Raw genomic sequence first — 5,441 nt, forward strand, 5'->3', positions numbered from 1 at the left:
CATTAGTGGGAAAATTTGAATGTGATCTGTACTTTAATAGTATTGAATCAATGTCAATTTATTGGTATTGATCACTTTACTATGGTATCTCAGATGTTAACCTTAGCAGAAGCTGATAAGAGATGTACAGGAACCTCTGCACTATTTTTGCATCTTGTAAGTCTAACATTATTTCAAAATTAAAGGTAAAAAGTCATTTCAGAGAACCCACTTTCTCTATCCAACTTTTAAAATTTCACTGACAGAAAAGACTAGGTTTAGGGGCTGCTGTGTAGTCCTACCAGGAAATATAAATTTAGGAAGAAAATGAGGTCTATATAGAAAGAGGGAGAGGAAAACCTGGGGAGGTGTGAAGGTTTTTCCATTCAGGGATATGTCAGCAGTAATGGAAGGTGGCATCCTGGAAAATCACATAGAGCTCCCAGGCATGGAGATAGCATGAGATGAGGTGGAACATGGTGAAAGCATATGTAAAGATGGTAAGTTTCAGCCCTAGCTGGTTTTGCTCAGTGGATTGAGCGTCGGCCTGCAGAGTAAAGGGTCCTGGGTTTGATTCCGATCAACAGCACATGCCCAGGTTGTGAGCTCCATCTCCATGTAGGGGGCATGCAGGAGGCAGTTGATCAATGATTCTCTCTCATCACTGATGTTTCTATCTCTCTCTCCTTTTTCCTTCCTCTCTGAAATCAATAAAAATAAAATAAAAAATAAAGAGGCAGACCAATCACTTTTTAAATCCTTGATCTTCTAACTGGTAACTGTCTGACCAATGTAACCATCATCTCCTCCTCCATCTCTCTCTCTCTCTCTCTCTCTCTCTCTCTCTCTCTCTCTTTTGGTAGAGATAACAATATAGATCTTGCAGGTTTCCCAGATATTACTGAAATAAATTAAGTTATATAAAAATAAGAGCGAATAACCACATGTCTACTTAAAGCCATAGCACAGTATTACATTCAGAGGCTCACCCTTGATAAGCCAGGTGAAGAATTTTAAAAGAAGGGAAAACTCATATTTTCATCTACCAACATGTATGTGTTTAGTTTCTTTAGGTTTTATGGTTATATGTTTTGACATTTGTGATTTTAGTGTATCATTTTTATCTTACATTTTTTCACATTGCTATATATGAATTTTTTTTCATGTTATTACATTATATTTAAAATGAGAATTATCTTGCTACTATTGAGCATTTGAGTTGATTCTATTTTTTTTAACTATTGTAAACCATGAATATTGCCTTTACTGTCATTCTTTTACTTGGAGTATTCCTTTTAAAAGGACTGTGCATTAACATTTGCAGTTTTATAAATTGAATTGTTAAAAACGACCTTTTCAGAAGTTTTTCTTATTTTACCTCTTATTTTATAAATATTTGAACACTTGAATCTTAAATCACTGAATTTCCTTAACAGCAGTATTAGAAGTACTTATCATTCAGTGTCAAAGCAAGTACATTGGCATGCTCTTTGCTTCTAATATAGGACTACAACCCTGGGGCAGAAAAATGGATAATCACACTGTTTAGATATAAGAAACATGGCTAGTGCTATGTCCATGCTACTTCTCACTATTATTCATCGTGGCATGATGCCTTAGGGAAAAATAACTGCCAATGATTCTTACTATTGTTTTATTAGCACTCTTTAGTGAAGGTTGCCAGTACTGAGGGTAGGCCAGAATGCAGAGTAGATGAGGCCTTTTAAATACTATGCAGCAGCCCACCACAGTGTGTCCACTTCCAGTGTCTGTACAATGCAAATTTTCTATCAGTTCTTTGGATTTTGAGCAGTGACAGCTGTGCTTGGCTGTACTTCTTGATCCTTAAGTTCTGAAGATTTCTGGCTTATAATTATTCACAAAGATGTCCCACCATAGCCTGAATTCCAATTTTATGTTCTACAGATTGTGTTTACTTTTGTAATGTCTGATTTATGATGATCCTATTAGTATCTTTCTTTTGTAGTCTGTTCTCATGCTCTGATTCCTTGTTCAGCTGTTATAACATGATGCTATCCTCGATCCAGTATAAAAATATAAATTATATGGGTATAATGAGGATTGGTTACTTTAATTGTATGCACATACCACCTTTTTTAGCCATCCACACCTGGGCACTTGAGTTGCTTTCACCTTTTAGCTATTGTGAATAATGCTGCTGTGAACCTTCATTTACAAATATCTAAGCCCCTGCTTTCAATTTTTTGGATATATCCCTAGAAGTAGAATTACTGGATCATATGGTAATTCTACTTAAAATTTTTAAGGGATTACCACACTGCACTGTGTTTCTGAGCTACTACACAATTTGACATTTCCACCAATAGTATACAAGGATTCAAAATTCTCCGTAAAGTTGCCAATAACCAACACTATTTACTTTTTAAAAAATATCAGCCATTCTAATGGGAGTGAGGTAGTATTTCATTAGAGTTTTTATTTCATTTCCCGAATTATTTATGTTGTTAAGCATTTTTCCATGTAGTTATTGGGCATTTGTATATCTTCTTTGGAAAAAAATGTCTATTCAAGTTATTTACCCATTTTTAATTTGGTTGTTTATTGTTTTCTTCTCAACTCTAGTTTTAATAATGGCAGTTTAAACTATGAATCAAAAGATGATGAGAACAGATAAGAGAGCTGTGATAAAGAATTTTGGCCTCAATTCAATACCTGAGGCTGTATCTAGATATTGTACATGTGTTAATAGAGAGGATAATGTAAACCAGATGTTATTCCATAGGGATTATTATATCATAATTAAAATAATGGGTTACAAAGACTCCACAGGTTGTGGGGAAATGAAAACATCTGCAAGCCCCAACCCCTAATCGGAGCAGATGTCTCTTGCCCAAGGGATATGAAGTAACGACTTCACTTATGCCATCTGTCTGAATAAGCATTTCAACCAATTAATAGAGAAGGCATTTGAAGGGCTGAGACATTTGTTAACTCTAAAAGCAGGAATGAGACTGTGATGTGCCCAATTATAAAATGACACCGATCCCAGCCATCGATGGTGAACATGGGGTGGGATCCACTTCTGCTGCCCTTTCTGACACCTTCCATGGAGCTAGATAAAGTGGCAAAAAGCAAATCGATAAACTAGGTCTGTGGTGACAAATTTTACTGCCTTGACAGCACTGTATGTTTTCATTGATCACCAAGATCAGAGCAAGTCACATCCTCTATGGTAAAATAAAGCTCTAATTCATGATGTTAGATTGGTGTTGAATTCAGAAAGCCAGGTAAGTACTATATCTTTGATTCCTTATTGTAATACTAGAGGCCTGGTGCACAAAATTTGTGCACTGGGGGGAGGTGTTCCTCAGCCCGGCCTGTGCCTCTTGCAGTCCAGGAGCCCTTGGGGGATGTCTGACTGACGGCTTGGGCCCACTCCCTGTCAATTGAATATCCTTAGTGCTGCCCCAGAGGCATCAGAGGCTCCTGCCACCACCTCTGTGATCACCAGCCGTGAGCACAACTCAGGGCTTCTGTGGGAGCGCACTGACCACCAGGGGACAGCTCCTGTGTTGAGCGTCTGCCCCCTGGTGGTCAGTGTGCATCATAGCAACCGGTGCCATTCTTGATTTGCATATTAGCCTTTTATTATTTAGGATTGGTTACACCTCTACGTACTGCTCACTAGCCCTCTCCTGCACTCTGTTCGCTGCAGGCATACGGAAACACGGCTCCTCTGCCTGTGCTGTTTCACACCAAGCCCATGTATGGGCTGGTGTCCGCCTCAAATAACTTCTACTTTGAAAAACTGACAAAACTTTCTTATCCTTCAGGTACCAGCTCAAGGCTCTTCTTCTCAGTAACGTATTACTTTATCACCCAGGAGAGGTGATAATGCTATCTTAGCATCCTCACACTTCCTAATATGCATCAATAGTGCAGCATTTTTCTCACCGACTTGTTCACTGTAAAATGTTGACTCCCATATCAGAGTGTGATTTCCTGAGGAAACAGATTGGATGCTACTCACATTTGTAGGCCTAGTTTCAGAAAGTAAAACTTTAAAAAAAGTGTGTGTTAATGAATAAAAACGTATGTTGGAAATTCTATTGACAAAATGAGAGTTTGTTCCAAAATCCGATTTATTGCCTTGGATGGTTTCTCAGTAGTTAGATCCTGGGCCTTGCACACTGAAGAGTCACCAGTTTGATTCCCAGTCAAAGGCATGTACCTGAGTTGCAGCTTTGATCCCCAGTCCTGGTCAGGGCACATGCAGGAGGCAACCAATTAATGTGTTTCTTCCACATCAATTCTCTCTCTCTCTCTCCACCCCAGCCCCTATCCCGTCCACTTTCTCTAAAAATCAATGTGAAAAATATGCTCAGGTCAGGATTAACAACAACAAAAATAAATTGATTTATTGATTACTGTAAGACTTTAATTCCTTTTTGCTTTAATGAAAAGTTAAGGATAAGTTTATTCTGATTTTTTAAGCACATAGCAAAAATAAACTTCAATTTAAAAAAAATTAACAGAGATGCTAAGATTATAAATCTGATTCTTTGGGTTTCGGATTGGTGTTTATTAAATAGGAGTCCTGGAATCTGTAATTTAACTTTGAACCTGGAAATGTGTGAGATTAAGAAATGTTGTTTTCCTATCCATCCCCATATCTCTGGGTCTAAAAGTAGTAATAAATAAATAAATAAATAAATAAATAAATACATGCATCCTAGTAATAAAGGTGCTAATCTAATTTCTTAATGTCATTAACTAGTCTCCATCATACAAAATGGAAAAATCTAACATCCTTTGCCATATTTGTTAGCTGTGCAGCTACAGGCTTATACTGTTTCTCTCTCAGCCCCACTCAGACTTCCTGGTATGGAAACACAGGATGGAATGACATGCTATAAGGAAAGCTTGCACATCACCGTGAAGGCCAATGATATACAGCAGAACCGCACACTTTTCCTTCCAAAACAATGGAACCAGATCCTTACATAGTGATCTGTTTGAACTGAGATTGGCTTGATTTACAAAAGGCGGCTCAGGGAAACATGGATGTGGTTTTGTCAGAGATCTCTCTCTCTCTCCATCATCTACCTAGTGTGTGTTTCGGTGTAGAGCTACATATAATGTATCCATAGATTACCAATCTGTTTACCTATCTATTTATTATTGCACTTTGACACCTACCTTTGCCAAAACAGCGAAGAGTGCCTTTCACTTTTTTTATATATTATCCCAAACATTTGCCCATCCATCTTTTTATATCTCCTTGCTGCATTCCGCCCCCTGCCTACTCCCCCCTTCCTTGCCCCAGTAATTCTCTGATCAGTGAGTGTTTGCTCATGGCAGCCCTAATGATGCCACTTATGGGAAGAAGTGCTTGGGGGGAATTGTCTGCCTGCTTGCTTACCCAAGAAGAACGGTGCTTTTGCATCCTCTTCGCTGCCGGGCCCCTTACTGCATCTATC

The sequence above is a fragment of the Myotis yumanensis genome, unplaced genomic scaffold, assembly GCF_028538775.1.
Source record: "Myotis yumanensis isolate MYYU_CA2020_CCGP unplaced genomic scaffold, mMyoYum1.0.hap1 SCAF_21, whole genome shotgun sequence".
Taxonomy (NCBI): Eukaryota; Metazoa; Chordata; class Mammalia; order Chiroptera; family Vespertilionidae; genus Myotis; species Myotis yumanensis.